Source organism: Pteronotus mesoamericanus, unplaced genomic scaffold, assembly GCF_021234165.1.
Source record: "Pteronotus mesoamericanus isolate MK-2021 breed Mesoamerican mustached bat unplaced genomic scaffold, CSHL_Meso_final contig_116, whole genome shotgun sequence".
Lineage (NCBI taxonomy): Eukaryota > Metazoa > Chordata > Mammalia > Chiroptera > Mormoopidae > Pteronotus > Pteronotus mesoamericanus.
This window is the reverse complement of record NW_026555027.1, coordinates 37,376,957-37,400,566: the sequence shown is the minus strand read 5'-3', so window position 1 is coordinate 37,400,566 and position 23,610 is coordinate 37,376,957.

Below are 23,610 nucleotides of genomic sequence, written 5' to 3'. Positions count from 1 at the left end.
GGTAGAGCTGCTGTGACTCCCTCTCTTGGTATCATAGACTGATGTAGTGGGTGTCCTATAGGATCCAGTGGCACAGCCTCCCCTATCACCCAAATGGGCTACTCAAGGTGTCCCCTTCATGTGGGCTGAGTACACCCTCCTTTTGCAGTTGAACTTTGGTTGCTGTTGGCAGATCAATGGGTGGGATTTACCCAGGCCAATCAATTGTAACGTCTGGCTATGGCCACTGACCAACAACCTCCACCCTGCCCCCATCTGTGTTTTGCCTGGAGCCACATTGCTGAGCTATAAATCAATCTGAGATGGCTACTATTTGTGCTGGGCTTAGAGATTCCCAGGTGAAGCCAAGCTATGAATGTAGGCTGATTGTTGCTAGTGCTGGACCTAGGGCCACTTTGCAAGAGGTATGGGGTCTGGGGGATCACTGAGGCTGGTTTTTGCTTGTTCAAGAGGATTTAGGAAGTTGTAAAACATGATCTAAGACCAACCATTCATCTGGAAAAGCAGCTTGGGTGGGCCTGTAATTTGGGCAGGACAGAGTCTCTGGAGATCTCCAGAGCAGGGCAAACAGTGTTAGGTTGATGGAGTCTCAGATATGGTACCAGCCTGCTGGCTCTGTGGCTTTGTGGGGAAAGGCTTCAGAAAAGGGACGTTGATCTCTGCCTACTTTTCTGTCTGGGAGAAAACTATCCCCCAAATCTTGTCTTGATGCCAGACAATTCAGTTTTTCCGTGTATGCCACTAGTGCCTTTCAAGCGGCTACCCTGGTGCTAGAACTCAGAGGGAACGAGTCTGAATAAGTCCATGGGTGGGTCCTTTAAGAGGAACTACTTGGCATTCCAGGAACTTCTTCTACTAACTCAGTCCCCACCCGTTTTGGAGAGAGAAGTTGTAGGAATTCATCTTCCTGGCACTGGAACCCTGGACTGGGGGGCCTGGTGTGGGGCTGAAACTCTTCACTCTTGAGACATGCCCCCTGAATTTTTATTCACCACACATGAATGTGGGACTGGCCCATTCCACATCCTCACCCCTCATGCCGGTCTGGATTGTTGTGGTTTCTTTAATTCCGTTGTTGTCAGACTTTCATTCAACTGATTTCTGAACAGTTCTGAGTGATGGTTGTTTTATATATTAGTTGTAATTTTGATGTGGTTGTGTGAGGAGGTGAGAGATGTTTACTTATGCTACCATCTTGACTGGAATCCTACTCAAAGTAGTTACATATTTGGAAAGGGAGAAGGCTAGAGTAAACCCTGAGGGATTAAATCAGGATCAGAGGTACCAGTATGAACTTATATTATAGACAGAAAGATATAAATATATAAATAAACATATAAGTGTCTTTATTCATAGATATACTTCATAACTCTAATCACTGAGAGGGTATACAGGAAATATTAATACATAAGACTAACACAGATTTTGGGTTCCACACACTATTTGCTAATAAAATGGCTGACACTAGTGCTGAGGCATGGAAAAATAAAAGATGAGGCAGGAATATTTTGTGGTTCCAGAAAGTAATAAAGTGCTTAGGAAAAAAATGAGGCATGTAGGTAGGTAGGGATAACCTGAAAGAGCTCAGAATGGCAAAATGAAACGTTTTAATTAATCATATGGATATGACATTTGATTGTATTTTATATGTTTATTATATACTCATACTTTTTATACATTCTACCTATCTGTATCCAATTTGATATAAATAATTGATTAAATAAATGAAAATGAGAAAAGGGGAGGTTCTTCTTTATGGTAATACTTCAATTAACTGTGGACGGAATGATGGAAATGGAAAATCATCATTATGTATACAGCACAGTAACAATTATTGCAGGCAAGAATCATTAAAGTTGTTGCTAAAGCTAGTGGAGAAAATTATGATGAAAAATGGGAACTTTGCATAGTCCCAAAATATTTCCACACACAGTACTTATTCATTGTAAAGTTGGAAATAGCAATTCTACAGTGGAGAAACTGTCTGAAACAGGAAATCAAAATCAACATCACATGTAATAAGTCATGTTTATATCTTAACTCTTCATATGATGATCTGAGAAGAGTACAGCATCACTCTTATGGGATTTTTGGCAAAAATACGTACCCTCAATCTAATCCTGAGAAAATCATAAAACAGACTGGATTTAATAAGATTATCTACAATAAACAGGCAAATTGTGTCAAGGTTGCGCAGGGCAAACAAAAATACTGAGGAACTGAGACAGACATAAGAAAATAATGAAACATGACAACTGAATGCAAGGTGGGATCCTGCACTGAAGCCTCCTTACTTTTTTGATACTTGATGTAATAAAGCTGAACATGGCTGAAGAAATACTCTGGTCTCATTTCAAATTTAATGCTGCACAATAATCATAACACTTTTTTCATTCATTTATTCCCTCACACTCCTTGATGAATATTTCACATTATGTTATCCCTATCTTTTAAAAACTCTTACCTTATCTTTATTCTCAATTAATGATTTTTCTATTTCATTAAGAAAATTAAAACAACCAGATAGAAATTCCCAACATTGCACCTTGGTACCTGCTATCAACGAGTCCCATGAAATCACTTCCCTGTGTTACTAGAGTTGAACTGATCATTTTCCTATTCAATGCCAAACATTCATCATACACTCTAAAATTTATCCTTTCTCACCTGCTCTAGTATATCAATACATTAGTCCCCTTTATCCATGGGAGATACATTCCAAGATCTCAAGTGGATGCCAGAAACCTCCAAACCCTGTGTGTGTGTGTGTGTGTGTGTGTGTGTGTGTGTGTGTGTGTGTGTGTGTGTTTGTGAGTGTGTGTGTGTTTCTATAGATACATACCTATAATAAAATATAATTTATAAATTAGACAATTTTGTAGATAGAAAATTTATTCTTATCACATGTCTTAGAAACCTCAACATGCAATTTATGTTCGATCTTTATTAAATGGAGCACTTTCACCTTTTCAATAAAGAAAGCACCTTACAGCTACTCTTTGGCACATCTGAATTGCTAGTATCACTATTCTGGCCCTAAGGATCCATTTTAAGTTAAATGAGGGTCACTTGAACACAAACACTGTGATACTGAGACAACCAACCTGGTAACTACCAAGTGACTCATGGGCAGTGAGCGTCCACAGCCTGGACAAAGGGATGCTTCGTGTCCCAGGCAGCTCAGAGCAGGACAACACGAGATTTTACCATGCTCCTCAGGATGGCATGCAATTTAAATTACCGCTTATTTCTGGGGGTTTCCAGTTAATATTCTCAAACTGCAGTTGACTGCAAGTAACAGAAACCGCAGATAAGGAGAGGCTGCTGCACAAGTTTCCTGTTTTATTCCTATATCACCAAGTATTCTCTCCTGCTGCATTATTCCTGTGAGAAATTATCCTGCTAATTTGCCTATCTTAAAAATATGATTTTGACACAATGACCTCCATTATTCTGCTCCCCTTTACAGCTAAATCCTATGAAAGAGTTGTCAATATTTTTCTCTCCAGTTCCTCTCTGCCCATTGTCCCTTGAATCCACGCCAAAATTGATTTTACTCCTATCACTCCATCAAACTTGTTCTTGTCAAGTCAGCAATGACCTCTACATTGTTAAATCCAATACTCAATTAATAGCTACATTAAATTTGACCTGTAAGCAGTCAAGTTGATCTGCCTTCCTCCTTAAGAACCATTTTTTTTCCTTCAATTGGTTTCCTGGGGTAACAAAATTATGATTTCCCTTTCTATGTCACTGAGGCCAAACTTGCAGTGCCACTTACTTGCACCCGTGGCACAAACTTGGAGTGCCAGGTCTTTGAACCTGTTATTCCCTATGCTTTCTTCAATTTTTTGTTGGTCTTATTCAGTTGCATGCCTTTAAATATAACCTATATGCTAATGATTGCCAAATACACATCTTTGGTCTAGACCTCTTCCTTGAATTTCATTCAGTATAGTATATCTCTTACTGCCTAGTCAACATTTTGGATATAAAATAGAGACCTCAAAGCTGGCATGCTTATTATGTTACCTCAAAATCCACTTTATCTGTTGTTTTTCTAATTTCGAGTAATGACAGCTTTATCTCTTCAGTCAGTTCAGAAAACTTAAAATAATCTTTGAATCCTTTTTCCCATACCCAAATCTAATCAAACATCAAATCATGTTTATTTTTACCAGTTTCTCACCACCTACACTGCTCCTTCTTGGTACAAGTAACATGAACCTGTATTATGCAAAGGTTTCTAATTTTCCCGATCTTAACCTTTCCTATGTACTACCTCTTTCTACACAGCATAAGGAATGTTCTTTTTAAGTCATAAGTTAGATTATGTTACTATATTTGAACCTTCCAATATTTATGCATTTCATTGAGAGAAAAAGCTAAAATTGTCAAGTGGCATAAATACCCTGGGTCTTGACCTTGCTATCTTTTTGACTTCTACCAGCCTCCACAATGCTGTCACTGGTTTGATAGTGTTGGAATGCACATTAGTATGGCTATTAATAGCTTCAATTATTTTCCTGCTGTTTCTTAATCCCACTAGGAACAGGGTTTAGGACTGTTCACTACATTTGGAAAGAATTTTTCCTGTGTATCTTCATGACTCATTTCTATACCTTCCGCAGGTATTTATCAGTGATCTGACCACCCCTTTTACATTTGCAACCTTCCTACCACAACACTTTTTGCTTTTTAACCTAACACATATGCTCTAACATATGTTTACTTTTTATGCTTTTTGAATATCCCTCCTCTACGTGCAATCAAACTTAAGAATTATAAGGTCAGAAATGTTTGTTTATATATTCTCTGCTGTATTTCTGCCACATAGAATGATACAGGGTAGGTGATCAATAAGTATTTACTTGATCAATGAATAAATGAAAATACCTCAGCTGAATCATTTATAATTAGACACAATTTATGCTTCAGCTACTTTCCAGATTAAATAAATGTTTTAATTTAGATATAGAATGTTGTACAAATGACAGAATGATAGTAGCATATTCCTAAATAACTCTTAATGTAATCCTCTAAAGTAGCTTATTGATTGTTTTCCCATTAGACCAAAAATACATCATGGATGTGGATGATAAAGTGCAAAAGACTAAAATTAATAACATTATCCAAAGATTTTTCCAAACACTCTTTACCTTCAAATGTTGAAAACAATATTTTTTAATGAGATTACACAAAATAGAAAAGTTATCCTCCAAGAGAGAAATACAGTCAGAAAGAATGCCATTCCAAACAAGTCACAATCACAGACTCCAGGGATTAGAATGGGAACATACCTTTTGGGAGCCACGATTCAACCCTACCAGTAATAATAACATTATAAATTCTGTTCTCAAAATTATTTTATTGATTGTTACTTTCTTCCTCCCCTCTTTTTATGTATATGTCAAGACCAAACAGATCTTCTCACTATGATGTTTCTTACCACCAAAATCACTTTAGAAGAGAAAAATATCCTAAGCCATGTAGTTTTCTAGGAAAAAAGAGAGAGCTTTCAAGCCTTGAAGAAAAGATTTACATTTTTCAATAGCATTAAAATGCACTTTAGTATTTGTAGTAATAGCCTCAATTACTTTCTTAAAGTCTTTAAAGATTTCTCAAAGCACAGAAAATGCAGTTAGGCTTAAGATGTATCTAAATATAGTGTATACACACACACATATATACATGCATACATACATACAGTTGAAGACTATAGGCAAACCTCACTTAAGTCTGTGAAGATGAGTATTTGGCCAAAAACACATTGTAACAATGGATGTACTGAAAAGATGAAAGAGTAGTCCCAGAGAAGCACAGTTTTAATGAACTGACCCAGTATATAAAAAGATAATTAGAGTCATAATTAGAGAACAGTAATTCATACCTGAAATTATATATGAATATCCTGCGGTAAAATGCTGAGATTATGAGTAGAATTGATGCAATTCAAATGTAATCTAATGTTCACTGTTTGTTCTCAGTGAGACAAGGGCTTAAATACTTTATCTTTCCTCAAGGCAGCATTGAGTGTGAGATGCCTGGTATAAGAGTACATTTTTAAAACAAAGATTTTTAGCTCCCACATAACATCAACTAAGCTACCTAACAAATTGTCCTCTTCCTTCCACTCTTTACATATCATACTTTCTTTTTATTTACTTATTTTTATTGTTTATACTGTTACAGTTTTTTCACTTTTTCTCCCTTCCCCCACCTCCTCCCAGCCCTATCCTCTCCCCTCCCCAGTCCAGTCTCGATGCTGTTGTTACTGCCCATGGGTTGTGCCTTAATGTTTTTTGGTTAATCCATTTACTGTCTTTCATCCCATTCCCTGCTCCCCACTCCCGTCTCCTTTCTGGCAGCTGTCAGTCTGCTTAATATATTGAAGCTTCTGTGACTGTTTTTGTTTGTTTATTCTGTTCATTAGATTCCACATATAAGTGAGATCATGTGGTATTTTTCTTTCACTGGCTGGCTTAATTCACTTAGCATAATTTTCTCCAGTTCTTGCCATGCTGTTGAAAAATGTAAGAGTTTCTTCTTTTTTATTGCTGCATAATATTCTTTTTGTGTAAATGTACCACAGCTTTTTTATCTACTCATCTACTGATGGGCATTTCAGCTGTTTCCAAATCTTAGCTATTGTAAATAGTGCTGCTATAAACATAGGGGTGCATATATTTATTTGTATTGGTGTTCTGGGATCATTAGGGTATATTCTCAGAAGTGGAATTGCTAGGTCAAAAGGGAGTTCCATTTTTAATTCTTTAAGGATTCTCCATATTGTTTTCCACCATGGCTGCACCAGATTGCATTCCCACCAATAGTGCACTGGGGTTCCATTTTTCTCAACATCCTTGCTAACACTTGCTGTTTGTTGATTAGTTGATGGCAGCCAGTCTGATAGGTGTAAGGTAATATCTCATTGAGGTTTTAATTTGCATTTCTCTGATGATTAGTTAAAAAGCACCTGTACAGGTGCTTCAGCAAGATGAAGAGGGAACCCACGTGTATGGGAAAACATTTTCATCAATGATAACACCTGACAAGGGTTTAATCTCCAAAATATACAAAGATCTAATAGAATTCAATGGCCGGAAGACAAACAATTCAAAATAAATGGTCAAAAGACCTGAATAGACACTTCTCCAAAGAGGACATGCATTGGGACCATAGGCATATGAGAATATGCTTAGCATCACTAATTACAATACTTTCTACTGCATAATACCTTAAACATGCAATAAAACAGCTTTATAATTAGCCATAATTTAAAAATATTCATTTTTATAGGGCAAACTCCTTTAGAATATACCATAAATAGTATCATGAATTTGAGGATCCAGGTTGTCCATACTGATATCCCCTGAGCCTAAAATAAAGTTTACTCTGACACCAAATCATTCTTAGGAACTCAGAGAAGGATCACAAAGAACAGGCAGGTCATGTAGGGCTGCAACATCTACTACCAGCAATTAATGGACAGACCGTCTTATTTTCATATCTGCCATGAAATGTTGAAGAGATAAATTTTGCTTATCTTATAATTTGTCCTTTGCACCCAGGTAGTTTTTGGTTTCTTCTGACCTGTGTCTACTCTGCAATCCAGTCTGCTAAATCCATGAGTTCTTTATTAAGCCAATATTTACTGACTGCCTTCTATGTTCCAAGAACATAGATAAGTAAATTGGATCACGTCTGATTTCATAGGTATTCTTTATTAACTTCATATAGCTACTGCTTATTGAGCATTTCACACTGTATTACTTGATTTATGAAGATTAATGTTTGTCATGCTCACAACCACCTATGGGTATGGATGTAAGTGTGACCCTAAATTTATCAGTGAGAAAGTGCAGAGCTGGCTTTGAGCCCAGGCTGACTGATTCCAAAGGCAAGCCTCTCAATGACGGTGCTATAACACTCCTTCGACATGTTGGTCACATTGATTATTCTGCAGTTTCCCCACCTTTACATTTACTCTGTGTATTTACCCCATAGAACTTTGCCCTTTTTCTTCTTGGTAAGCTGATGGTGATCATCCAACAATGAGATTATCTCCTCGCTACAATATTTTCTATGTGTTTCAACTACCCAGTTCTCTTCCTACTGCTTGAGAAAGTCTTCATCAGTGAATAAAATAATCACTAATAGGACAGCTGGTTAAAATCTTCTCAGGGAAGTAGGGAGAGGAAAGGAGGGAAAAATGATATTCCAGTCAGAAGGGAACTAATTTGATAAGGGTCAAGAAATATAAATCAGAAGTTGAATCTACAAGAATAAGTAATTTGGGATTTTATTAGTAATGCCAATAACAATTTTAAAGTATTCCATTGGATCTTAAGCAACTTTACCTTATAAACTGTGAAAAGGATGAAGTGGCTTTCATTACCTTAAAACAATTACATCATTGTATTTGTACTAAAGGTATTCAAAGTCTACCTCAGAGTGGCCGCAGAACTATAATATAACCGAGAAAAAGGCTAGATGTAAATTGTCCATTTCAGGTATTAATCATGTAGAGCCAAAGTTCCCAAAGCAGTGTACTTGACAGGACATTGACACAGTCCCTGAAAGCAGTAATGAGACACACATGCCAGATCATCTGAGGTCTTCTCTCAGCACCTCTGTGTGAGGCAGTGACCATGTTGATTGCTTAGATTACACAGGTGTTTCTGCCGGGCCAAGAGGGTCAGAAGGAGGAAAGAGTCTTCCCCTTTATGTCTTAACAGAGCATGTTTTGATATACAATGAGAATAACAGAACAGTATGCTCTAAGTGTTAGAGTTTAAGGGCCATGAACTTTTTGAGCAGACCTAGCTGTTCTGAATTCAGATTTTAATAATAAAGTGAAAAGGTGGTTTAGGATACAAACTTTAGAGAGAGAAACCTAGATTTAAATCTAGTCTCCACTGCTTACTAACTGAATGACCTCAAGTGCACTGTTTGACCTTCAAAAACCTTTCTCTACACCATTCATAAAATGAGCATAACAACATGTCTTCATGGAATAAATGGAGTAGTAATGTATGCAAAACATCAAAAGGAGTCCCTAACTCATAGTAGAAACTTAATCAATAGCAGCTCTTTTTATTTTCTACTATAATGCTAATATAATCCTTTTAACGTTCTAAATAAAAGAAAGAGAATAGAAAAATAAACTACCTCAATTTAGAATTCCAAAGCTTCTCAGATGGGGTTTTTTTTTTGTTTTTCTATTGTTGTTTTTTTGTTTTGTTTTTTTTTAAATCGGGAGACTAGGGGTATTTTCCTGGAAATCTCGGAAACCATGTGAGACCAGCAGTGAACTAGAGCCTAGAAACACCATGTGAGGATGGATTCACCTCCATGATACACATCAGATCAGTGCTGGCTCCCTCAGGAAAGGCACAGTCCCCCCCCGCCCCAAGAGGACATTCAAGAGGCTTTTGGCATTTTTAATGTCACCATGCTGAGCTAGACACAGAAACACAACACTCAAAGGTGAAAAAAGTAAAAATTTGCTTTTTTCCAAGAAAAGAGAAATGATTTTTGATCTTCATTACTTTTACTTAAGACACAGCCCTTGCAGCCCTCAGTTCTCTTAGCTATAAAACCTTCAACCCTCTGCCAGGAATGCTTATAAAAGTTGTGATTCATTTTGCAGTACCCATTAGCAGCAATCTTCCGTGCTAAACTGGTACTTACAACAGGTAAGTGACTTTCCAGCCTGTGAAAGAGCACCTGCTTTCCCTTCCATCTAGAAGTGAGCTGGAGGAATTATTTTGTTGAGTTTTGTTATGTTGCTTGAGATACCGGAGAATCCCCAGCAAAGACTTTACCAATAACTGATACATAGAGGTGTATGATAAAACAAAGTGTTAACACTTTAATCTTCATAGCCAAAGTCAATGCAAATAATTATTTCGACTGATATTTCAACTTCATTCAAAGAATATAAAGGTTGGCAGACTTCAATGAATCATACACATTGTACCTGATGGATGATCATTTTCGAACTGAGATATGGGGTTAGTGGAGACTAACAATTCTTGACACTGATTCACTCAATAAAATAGTGTTGCTTTTTGGATAAGCATAAAAAGTTTCCATCATTACTTCCAGTATAATATCAGAATTCTTCCGTAAATAAAATTACAGAGCATTTTTTGTTATTTTTAAAATGAAGCTATAGTGTCATTGAACATGCTTTTGATGATAATTTCCTGAAAAATTTTATGAGTAAGAATGTAATATAGTACAAGTGCAGTGACAACTAAGATTTTAAGGGACAGTTTTTATCATCAGTATTGAAATAAGAGAGAAAGGAAATGATATGCAAGGGGTTTAAGTAAAAACAGATTCATGTGAAAGTTGTATGTTTTCAGGAATGTGGCCATTAGAGACAGAAAATCATTTGTATCCCTAAGAGTGTCATTAAACCTGTGGAGGACAGAATATGTAGTTTATAAAAACAAAAATAAAAAAGTAATTTGTAAGAAACAAAGTGAATAGGTAAAGAGTATATTTCATAAACAAAATTAACAAGGAAATGTGGTTGTCTAGCACAGCGATTTTTAACCAGAATGCTGCAAAAATATTTAAAACATGCAATATCTGACAGTTTAGTTGGGGGCATGACCAGTTTTCTGTTTGACTGCCAAATTAAAAAAAAAATGACAATAGCCAACACAATAGCCACCCACTGTGAATGAATCAATCAAAATTATACCTATCTATTTTGTCAGATTGGCAAAAAGTATATTTTTTGGTGTGTCACAGAATTTTAGTAATTAGTTTATGTTTGCCATGAGATTAAAAAAGATTGAAAATTGCTGGTTAAATATACACAGTCATAAATAAATACAAGAGAAATGAGTGTCAGTAAAAATGAGATATTAAAAATGGGATGAAGAAAATTAATGACAAAAAATAATCCATCAATGAGAAATTAAATTACTGTTGAAGATAATAAAAAAAGCCATATATAAATGTATTGACTTTATTTTCAGAACAGTTTTAGTTTTAATATCAGACAACAAATACAGTTAAAAAAAGAGTAATCTAAGGAACTTGAATTGTTATAGGTGCAAAATTAAACTTTAGTTCTACATCTTTTTTTATTTTTTAAAAAATCATTTATTCTATTACGGTTGTCTCAATCTTTCCCCTTTGCCCTCCTCCACCAATCCCACCCCGCCCCCCTCTCCCACAGTCAATTCCCACTCTGTTGTCCATGTCCATGGGTCATTCATACATGTTCTTTGTCTAGTCCCTTCTCCTTCTTTCCACCATTGTCCTCCTTCCCCATCCCCTCTGGTCACTTTCAGTCTGCTCCATGTTTCCCTGCCTGTGGTTTATTTTGTTTGTTAGTTTATTTTGTTGAATAGATTCCACTAATAGGTGAAATCACATGGTATTTGTCTTTCACTGACTGTCTTATTTCACTTAGCACAATATTCATCCAGTTTCTCCATGGGGAGAGAGGGAGAAAAGACAACTTAAAATCCCATTATGAGAAAACAATTTGAGATTACTTTTTGAGTATACTACTGGAATCAGATACTACAGAATGTTCTCAATAACATTTGACTGCTCAGTGATACACTTTTCTTTAACACTCAACATTCAAGATTAACGAACATAAAGAAATTTTCCTTGCTGAAATTACTGTATAAACATTAGTGGTTTTGTATTGAGCACATATTACTTATTTTACCACTTTTATCCATTTATTCTATTCCCTAAAAAAACTGCATATTTATCTTTATCTATACCTAGAATAGACTGAAACAGAGGGGTTAAAAAAGTACACAGCTTACAGGGGTTGAAAATTAAATCTACATTTTCATGACTTCAGATCGCTCAGTTGTTCAACATGACTGGCAGGAGAGAGTTTGTATGTGTAAGTGGGAGAGTTATTGATGTGACAGGTGTCACATTATTACTTTCCTATCTTTCTATTTATTAGTTAGTTAACTCATATATTAATTATCTTAGCTCCATTTTGAAGGAAGACATAATAAAAAATGTTTATAGTAGATAATAGTAAGATAACTGATAAACACATTTTAAAAATCTCTCTAGATAAGCTTTAAGTTTCTTAAAAACATTTTCTACTACTTTGTGTATTTCTTTTCTACAATAGAAAGATTAGTATAAAACATAGAAGATACCTTCCATAAGTACTCATTACATAAACCATTCTGGTCATTCTTGTTAAATTTCCAAAGCCTGCCATATGAAGAAATAATAAAATTTGTCTTCAGAGTTACAAAAATAAATAGTAAGACTCAGGGAGAGGTGAGAATTGAAGAATAATGAAAATTCGATAAAATAAGCACACATGATGCATTAATTTATATCATCTTTGGACTCAGTGTATTTATTTTATTCTTTGGTTTGTAATACAATACTGCTTTATTGTTGCTAAAGCTTTCCCAGCTCTGGGGATTTTGAGCTCTTAAAATTGACTTTTTTGTTCTTTACCTGGGGATAAAACCTATTAAAAAAATAGGTTTCCCCCTGTGATGCTTAGGTGTTTCTTGTTCTTATACTAGTCCACACTCAGCCTCTCACAATTTACCCAAAGTACCGTATAAAGGCTCCCAAGTATTTATTGCTTAAGTTACTTCTGGTCAAGGTAAACAGCTCTGGTTTCTGACTCTGGAAGGGGCTGCTCTCTAGATTTTAGGATAGCAGCTTTTCCCCACAACTTCCATTCTCGTATGGGTCCAAGAAAATAATCAATTTTCAATTTATTTAACTCTTTCTTGCTGTGAGGACAGGAATTTAGCCTTTGAGCTCTTTACATGTCAAAGCTGAAACAGGTAATATTTAACCACCTTTGACCTACAATTATTACCCGTTTTTTTTTTGACAGAAGGTGAAATTAAAGGCCAGAGAGGTCACATAAATTGCCCAAGTTCATGCTCTGGGAATTGCCAAGTTATAAACTGAACTCAGTCTGATTCTGGTAGTCGTTATCTTAACTACTATGGTGTACTCTTTCAATATTGTATAACATAATACAATTAAATATATGTATAAAATTATTATGAAATAAAAAAGGGGGTTGTTAACTTCAGGAACTGACTCCATAAGGGAAAGCCCATGAAAAGGCTCCCTAGTGAACTGGTGCAGAGAATGACAGGTTTAGCACGCAAAGGAGGGTGAGGTCTTCTAGACAAAGAAACAATAGCTATAAAGGCATGGAGGCATTGAAAAGAACGTCATCTGTTCAGATTCAGTTGTTGAAATAGAACATATATATTCAGGACATGGCTAAGTCTGAAGACAGGCCCCGTGCCTTGTAAAGTGCTGTCCTCAGGATTGTGCATGGAGTGTATAACTGACAAAAAATGAACAGAGTCTTTTAAAGTGAGGAAGGATGCTTTAGAAAGATGGTCCATAGCAGGTAAGAAATTGATAGGAAGAACTTTTTAAGACACTTTAACTAAGGTAACAATAAAATGTGAGGGATATAGGTTTGTTTACCTAAAGGAGAGTTTTAATGTAATGTTTGATTCTGTGTGGGTAAAGTGAAAATAGCAAAACGCCATCTCTCAAGAGGCTGATTTCAAATATCACTAAACCCTCTCTGTTGTTATTTAAGGTTTCATTAGTATACTGCACCTAGGATGCCTGGCCTTCATGAGAAGTTTTCTCTATATTTTGACTACTAACTTCACAGAGATTTAAACTCATAATAAAACTACTTACATTAATGATTATGTAAATAATAAAACTACTGTTTATTATTTACATAATCATTATTATAATTATTTATATGAAAACAAGCCCTGTTAAACTACACTTGTAATTAAAAAAATAACAGGTACTATAACCTCAAAATATTTCTATGAAAAATTATTAAACATAGTCATAATTTTAGGAAAAGCAATTTAAACAAACAATAGGCAATACATTTATAACAAAATTTCACCCAGCACAATTGTTTTCAATATGACTTAGGATAATCATTGTGATGATGTGTATAGGGTGAAATTTATTCTTAGCTTTTCCTCTAAATTCTATAAGTTTTGGCACTGTTTGTGCATACCTCAGCAATGTTCTTCCAGGCTACATTTCTGCAGAACAACTTATGGCAAATGAAATTTTGTGTTCAATTCTTTATCAGCTGACTTCTATTCTGACACTCATTTTTTCTCCATGATTTTCATACTTTCAATGCTGCTAGCATTATAGAGTTTATCTACATGTCCATGCTGACCTCAGCTTAAAATTGAAACTCAAAGATTTGACAATGACAATTGCTTGCCATTTCCTGGCCTTCTATCTTTCTTCTTCTACCCTTTAACAGGAAGCCTAATATTTAAAAGTACAGTCAAGCATTGTTTAAGAATGGAATACTACATTCTGAGAAACATGCTGTTAGGTGATTTCATCATTGTGCAAACATCATGGAATGCACTTAGACAAACCTAGATGGTATAGCCTACTAGAACTGAGGCTATATCATATAGTCTATTGCTCCTAGGTTACAAATCTGTACATGTTACTGAGCTGAATATTGTAGGCAATTGTAACACAATGGTATTTGTGTATCTAAATATAAAAAGCTATAGCAAAAATATCATGTAAAAGATATAAAATTGTACACCTGTATAGGGCACTTACCATGAATGGAGCTTGCATGACTTGAAGTTGCTCTGGTTGAGTCAGTGAGCAATAAATGAATGTGAATAAGTAGGTCATTACTGTACACTACTCTAGATTTTATAAACACTGTCTCATAAGCCCTCCCCAACCTCCTTCTGACAGGGTCAAAAATAGAACATTGAAGCTGTAAATGCTGCTCCATGAACAGGGGTATGGCTTGGATGGATTGGGAATATGAGGAGAAGATGACTGGGTAAAGCATAGATCACTATAATAGTGACTGTCAGGAGGGAGTGACAGATGGCCTAAGGATCAGTAGGAATAAGAAATCAAGATGGAGAGATAAAGGAACATAGGAGGTTGTCATGATGATGTAGTTTTGACTATTTTTGGGAACTGCCTGTTGGAATAGTGTCATCAGTGGAATTTCATGGTAATGATGAAAAAAAAAAAGGGGTGTTTAACATGAAGAGGGTGTAGCACTGAGAACTCAATAATTTTACTTTGAAAGTTTGTTTTTGGTTCTTTTGACCCTCTTTGGCACAAAGGGCCCTCTCAGACATTGAACTGATGGGAGAAATAAAATTTATCTATGCTTTACATTATTACGACCTAAAAATATTTCCAAAGTACATAGAGAGGCTGGCTCCATATTACCACAGAAAGCTTTTACTAAAGCAGCGGTGGCACTCACTACTTGTTTAGGCAGCTCTCATGGACCTGTGTCCTTGCACAGGATCTTAGGTCCTCAACAGAGAATATGTAGCAATGTACTCTGAAGAGCATCAGGCTATAACTGGGAGGGCTTTAGTGCCCTCTAAATATGTAGTGCCGGGGACTCAGGATCTTCCGTGCTGAAAAAGTCAGTGGTTGACTGACTGGGATATAATATGTGCCTTCAATTCCTCCTGAACCACATATTGTTCCATTGCTTACAGGAAATATAATTTTATGAGACCACCATCATATACACAGTCTGCCATTGATCAAATCATTGTTATGTGGTACATGATTATACTAAAAGGAAGTCTAACACCTATATAATTAAAAATAGCACACGTTGGTGCTCCTACTTTCTGGTGTTCAAAATCTAAGTTAGTGTAATGGATGCTGGCTAATTCATTTACTCTCAGTAGTCACTAATTAAATTGGGGAGCAATTCCATACAATAATTTTAAGTAGGTATAATCACATGTTTCTCTAAAATTATAACAGGTGGACTTGAGAGCTGGAAGTAGACTGTTTGCTCATTCATTATTTTGCAGGACTACAGCTGAGTGAAGGACTCTCACCCCAAGTGCTCAGAAACAATGAAACTAAGGAAGGGCGAAAAGCGAAAACTAAATAAGACAAAATCACTAATTCACAAAATGAAGCTAAAATGAATAATCAAACCAAAGTAGAGTAAAGAGGGTGGGAAAATAGATATAAAAAATAGAAACACAAGAATGATAAGGCTGAAGGGGGTATATAAAACAAGAGAAAGAAATTGTCTATTAAGAGACTACCTTAAAAAAAACAAAATCAAAATATGAAAAGTTAAGAAAAAATTGCTCCATTTTGTGTGTGTGTGTGTCTGTGTTTATCTCTGTCCCTGTATTTCTATATGTAGAAAAATGCTCGTTTTCAGAAAAGGAAAGGCATAATGACCTGCCCAAAGCTCATAAAAAGCAAGATTTCAGGCTCCATGAGACTAGCAAGAGTAGGTACACAATCATCATTAAACAAATAATAATGATGATAGTTCTACTAGCAATCTAAAATTTAATTGTATTAAGGTTTTGCAACTAAGTTAAGTTAGTGAAATAACCACCAAAACGAGCAAACTAACAAAAAATATCATGAAGGAGATAAATCTCAAATGACCACAGAAATGTTAGTGATATATGAATAGTTTTAAACAAATGAAAACCCTGAAAGTGTTATTATATTATCCAGTGTGAAACAACTTGCTTGACTTTTGAGTGGTAAATTTTCCTCAATGGCTGCTATGTAAAATCTACAACAGATTGTGTAACATATTTATTGCATAAATAAATATTTAATATGTGAAATATTAAATAGATTACCAAGGTTGCTTATCGGCAATTCAATGTTTTAAGGAAAGCATCTAAATTAAAAAAGGAAATGGAAAGAAAAAAAGTAAAAAATTTAAAGAGCTGTGAACATAATGGATCAAGCAGCCTTTATCTGCTCAGAGGATTTTGCAAGAATAAACCTATTAAAAGAAAAAATTTTCTGCAAATATTGCCCGATAGTTTCTGTACTTATAATAAAACTCATTTAAATGAATATTTGATAGATGCATAAATGAATAAAAATGAAATGAATAAATGAATGGAAGAGGAACATAAATACTAAATGATGGAAATTAAATGAATAATTCTCTTGAAATCAGCTTTACTCAAGTTTGCCAGCATTCTATATGGAATAACGCCATCTAAAATAGTAAACTTTGAAAGACTCATGGTAATGAATGTACCTACATAAAAAGTATATAAATTTATGGCTGCAATCAGTATATTTTAAATACATTTGTTAAGTACTCTGTCTTTTAAGTGGCTTAACACATTATAGTTAAATAATATTTCTTTTCACGGAATTAGATTATCCTTCATTTCTATTAGTAATTCTTTAACTTGAGACTACTTATGTTCTTGGACACAGGAAAAATCCTTCTCTATGTGTTTTCTTCTCAAAACCTTAAACATATTAGCCAAAGTACTGTCTTCTTTACTATCACTCTCTTCTTCTGAAACATTTCCATTGTTCTTTCTATGGCTATTTTTGGGTTAGGTCAATATAAATCATATTGAAATCCAGTCATGCTGGTTTGTAGAATTTAAGGTAAGGAAATGTTTTATTTTTTTTTTAATTTTTAAATTAATCTTTCAAAAGGGAAATTTTACATAAAAAGCATCCATTTTCCAACTATGAGAAAAGGTTACTAGAATTATTAGAGAATAAGGCTTGTGATTATTTTATAGCAATTAGGATTTCATACATTTAAATTTATGGGGGAAAACATCTCTTGATGGACAAGTTCTCAGGTACAACTCAAAAGGATAGATACACCTCATGTGTGATTGGAAGAGTGATTTTTTAGCTAAGTCAGTATTTTTTATATCCATGAAAAACTTGAAACATTAAAAAACATAGTCTTTTTTAAAACTTTTAGTCTTAACACAATTTGCTTGAAGTACCAATTCATTTTAAACAGTGCAAAGGTAAATGTTAGCTTAATTCACTCTGAATTATTGCCAAGACTAAATCAGTAAGCTCTAAATTCTTAAAGTACTTAATTCTAGTTTAAAAAATAATAAATCTACCAAGTTCTCATTATTCATCCAGAAAATTGGAAGGTATATACTTTTCAAAAATGTATCAAATTAGCTAGTGGGAAACTTTGCAATGGTGTTAATTTTATATTTTGATCACAATACAATGTCAAACACATTTTATGGATTCTATCTAAAAGTTCCAAGTACAGAATTCCTTTATATTTTTAAAAGTGTCCTCTTGTCTTTAACAGTTATACTGAGATTCTAATGTTGTAATTAATACATACAGAATAATATATACAATGTAAAAATTAAAATGCATAATAATAATTCCCTTGAATACTCCAGCTTAGTAACCAGACCGTCTCCAGAGCTGTGTGTTCACATATGTGTTCCCTTTCATCCCCTTGCCCTGCCTCCTCCATGTTTATCATTCTATTGAGGTTTGAAATAGTTTTGTTATATGTTTATATCCCTAAAGATAAGTTATTTCTTCTTGTTCTTTTGTTCCATAAAAGTAACATATTATTTGTAATTTTCTATTTTCACTCAAAATTTTTTTGAATACACAATTTAGCTATAATTTATTAATTTTTATTTTGATAATTATTTCAATTTTGAACACTTGATATTTTATTCTGAGAAGTGATGCTTTAATACCTTTTTTAGTCATTCATTTACCAGATGCTTATTTTATGTTGTATATATAATTATATAATTTCATATTATAATATTAAACACCTATTAGCTGCTGAACACTGTTTTAATTTTAAAAAACCACAAAATTTTTCAGTTTTTATGTAGCTTATATTCTTGTGATGGTAAGCATTCTTATATTTATATACATTTTTCATACAGTATCCAGATATGTTAATTTATAAGATAATATAAAATGTTAGTATTTTATTAATTTTAAGTGTCTTTACATGTGATTAAACCAGTTTTCACTCTTATTAGTACTATGTGTCAGTTGACATCCTCTCCCAATATTTGATATTGCCAGTTTGTAAACATCTGTCAACCTAATGGGTGAAAAATAATATCCCATTTCATTTTTTATTTTTTTGAGGTTGAGTATTGTATTTATGCTTACTTGCCATTGGTATTTTCTTTTTGGCAAAATTTTATGTTTATGTCTTAGCCCTCTTTTCCTATTGTCTTCATGTTAATTTCTAAGAATTCTTTATTCTGGGTAATAATTCCTTATTGGAAAGAGATATTATTTTCTTTAAGTAGTCTCTAAGTAGTAAATAGAGATTCCTAATTTTCAGACCACCAAAAAAAAAATCATAAAACCAAAACAAAACAACAAAAAAATCTGAGAGTAAGGGTAAATTTGGCCTCTCCTACAGTAGTAAGAGATATTAGCAGAAATAAGATTTATACATGGATCTGAGAGCCTCAAGAAGGCCAACAAACTAGTCTGAACACTCTGTTTGTCTGTCCTGGCTGTGTCTTTTATGTGTCACTGTACATGTGATCATGGCACTCATATCGCTGAGCTTCCTCTGTTCACCCAGGAAAAATCAATATATATTCAACATCCTTAGTTGACAATTCTTCATCTGCATTATTTCCAGTTTCCTGATATGAAGTTTTCAAAATAAAATCTAATTTTATTTGAGAACCACACTCTTCACTGAAGCCCATGTACTGGCCTGACTCATCTCCAGGAGTGGTTCTGATATGCTTGAATTAATTTACTCTCTTTTGATAGTAATTTGTTCAGAAATGGGCATATGATTTAATTCAGGTCAGTGCAACTCAAAGAGAGGTTTTCTGAGGTTCCTAGAAAAGTTTTTTCCCTTCTGGAAGGACCTAGACGGGGGTTGGTAGAGAACTTTGTTCTCCTTCTGGGTACTGCTTTAACCAGATATAAGATCTAGAATTGCTATAATTATTACAACTGTAACTGCCTCAGGATGAAAGGGCATGAAGAGGAGCAGAGAGAAGAGACTCATAGGGAATGAAACAGGATGCAAACCAGCTCTACCCCAAGACTTTCACTTGTAGGTGCTTAGGGGTATATAATTTTTAAAGGTCAATTTGAGTTCTATTTTCTGTAGAATAGCTATTCATCACAATTTGTTTAATATCAGGATGACCCATGCCTCTTGTCTTAGTGAGATTACGATTGTGCTCCTTCATTATCAAAACTGTCTTGGTTTGGATGGTAAATTATGTAGTCACCGGGGTCCTGCTTCACGGGTGTTCAACCAGCGGAACGGTATAGGACGTTGCACTCAGAAAGGTTCGCCTCTGAGGTTTAATGTTTGGAGTTTGAGTCTTAACATTCTTCATAATTTTACCTTTGAATTTGTGATTTTCAGATAAAACCTAGTGATACAATGGAGCAGGACACAGGGACTTGGAATTCACATACATTTGTACCTCTCACCACCTCCCCAGGGTGAGTTCTTATGTACCTTCTCCCTGCCTGCACCCAGCAGCTACTGCCATCTTCTACTCCCAGCAGGGGATTGGGTGCAGAGACAGGGTGAGTTCAAGTCTTGTGCAATAATTTCCTTTGCTGGACCCTGGGTGCACCTATGTGACTTTGCACTCCTGTGGGTTTCTCTGTGCCCAGGGGGAGGGGAGGATAATGACATTAAATATAAAATTAAAAAGAAAAACTATGAGAGGTAAAGAGAGAAACCATGGAACCAATGAAAACCTTTTTTCTTCTTCTCTGAACAAGGAGCACTACATTTTCATTCTGCAGTAGGCTTTAGAAACTATGTAGCGGGTCCTGGCAGTGATTCTAATAAACACCAAAAGTCATCATCCTATGTGGCACAGCAGATTCTGTGTCCATCAATCTCACAATAATCAAAGACCAAGCATAGACTGCCAGGCCTTCATGATATTCAACCACAAGGTTACAATTCACATAATACTTTGTATGAATGACACTTGAATGGCATGCCATGGAGCCATATAATGCACAGTACTAAGATCCATTTACAGAAGACTATCCTTTACAAGAATAACAACTTAGAAATAATAACTCTACATCTAAAAAATATTTTCTTTTGCTGTCATATATGTTCTTTTCAAGGTTCTTTCAATGAGTGAATGATGCATTTGTTTTTATTTAACAAATTTCAGGCAATTAAGTTTTAAGTTGTAAATAGGATTTATCTTGGATTTTTTACAACTTGAAATGATTATGATTTATTAAAACATATATTACTAATACAGGTATGCTCATTTTATTGTATTTTGCTTTATTGCAGTTCATAGATATTGTGTTTTTTACAATTTGAAGGTTTGTGGCAGCTATGCATGGAGCAAGTCTGTTGGTGGAATTTTCCAGCAACATTTGGTTACTTCATATCTTTGTGTCACATTATAGTAATTCTTGCAACATATCAAACTTTATTCGTTCTATATTTGTTATGGTGATCTGTAATCAGTTGATTTTTGATGCTACTATTGTAATTGTTTGGGTCACTACAGGCCATACCCGTATGAAACAGAAAATTTAATCCATAAATGCTGTGTGTGTTCTAATTGCTTCACTCATGAGTGGTTCCCCCATCTCCCTCCCTCTCTGTGTGCTTTCCTATTCCTTGAGATAAAACAATACCAAAATTATACCAATTAATAACCCTACAATGACCTCTAAGTGCTCAAATAAAAGAGTCTCATGTCTCTAACTTTAAATCAAAAGTTAAAAATGATTACACTTATTAAAAATATATAGGCCTCTTGTGTCAAACAGTTTACTTAGTTGTGAAAGCAAAGGAAATATTCTTGAGAGAAATTAAAAATGCTACTCCAGTAAACACAAAAATGATAGAAAACTAAACAGCCTTATTATTGATATGGAGAAAGTCTTCATAGCCTAGATTGAAAATCAAATCAAACACATTTCCTTAAACCAAGGCCTAATCCAGAACAAGCCCCTTGCTCTTTTCAATGCTTTGAAGGCTGAGAGAGGTGAGAAAGCTGAAGATGTAACTTTTGAAGCTAGTAGAGTTTGGTTTGATTTTTAAGGGAAGAAGCTGTCCTCATAACATAAATGTACAAGGTGAAGCAGCAAGTGCTGATGTAAAAGCTATAGCAAGCTATCCAAAGGTCTGAGATAATTAATGAAGGTAGCTACACTTAACAGCAGATTTTTCAATATAGATAAAACAGCCTTATATTGTAAGATGCCGTTTATGACCTTCATAGCTATAAAGGAAAAGTAATTCCTGGCTTCAAAATTTCAAGTGATAGGCTGACTTTCTTGTGAGAGGCTAATACAGCTGGTTATTTTAAGGTGAAGTCAATGTTCATTTGCCACTCCAAAAATCTCAGGGCTCTTAAGCATTATGCTAAATCTGCCATGCCAGTCCTCAGTAAATGAAACAAAGTGTGGATGATAGCATATCTGTTAACAACATGATTTACTAAATATTTTAAGTCCACTATTGAGACCTATACAGAAAATAAAAATTACTTTCAAAATACTGCTAATCATTGAAAATATACGTGGCCATCCAAGAGTTCTGATAAATATGTACAAGAAGGTTAATGTTATTTTTATGCCTGTTAACACAACATCCATTCTGTAGCCCATGGGTCAAACAGTAATTTCAAATTCAAAGTTTTGTTATTTAATAAATATATTTTGGAAGTCTATAGCTGCTATAGATATTGATTCCTCTGGTGGATCTGGGAAAAGTATATTGAAAACCATCCGGAAAGGATTTACTAGTCTATGTCATTCTTGACTCATGGGATGAAGTCAAAATCTTGACATTAACAGGATTTTGGAAGAAGTTGATTCAACCCACACTGATGACTTTGAGAGGTTCAATACTTCATTGGAGAAAAAAAAACTGCAGATGTGGTCAGAATAGCAAGAGAACTAGAATTAAAAGTGGATCATGTAGATATGATTAAGATGCTGCAATAACATGATAAACCTTTTATGGTTGAGGAGTTGCTTCTTATGGATAAAAGAAAAAAAAAACACAACTGGAGTCTTGAAAGTGGATTTACTCCTTGTGAAGATACTGTAAAGATTGTTGAAATGCCAAGAAAGCATTTATAATATTTTATAAACTTATGTGATAAAGCTGCAGCATGGTTTTGAAAGAAGTTCTACTGTGGATCAAATGGTATTAAACAATATCAAATGTTACAGAAAAGTCATTTGTGTTAGGAAGAGTCTAGATGCATCAAACTTCATTGTTGTCCTTCTTGAAAATTTTTCCGCAACTACCCCAACCTGCAGCAACCTCCACCCCAGTTAGTCAGCAGTCATCCACATCAAGGCAAGACTCCACTGTCAAAGAGATTACAGCTTGCTGAAGACTTAGATGGTGGTTAGCATTTTTAGCAATAAAGTATAATTTAATTATGGTATTTGCATTGTTTTATAGACATAATGTTATTGTACATGTAATAGACATGTATGGTGTAAACATAACTTTTATAAGCACAGGGAATCCGAAAAAAATGGTATGACTTACATTATTGTGATATGCCCTTTATTGTGGTGGTCTGAAATTGAACCCACAATATCTCCGAGGTGTTCTTATACTGCAGTACATTTAATTTTGTGTGTGTGTGTGCAGCTATAAAAGATAAACTCTCTGACAGGATGATCTTCCATCATTATTATCTAACAACTGAGAAACCCAATGCTACTTGTGTTACCATAAGTAGTTAAGTAGTTATTAATAAGAAAGAGAACAAAGGGAATTAAACTTCAAGTTTAATAAATTGA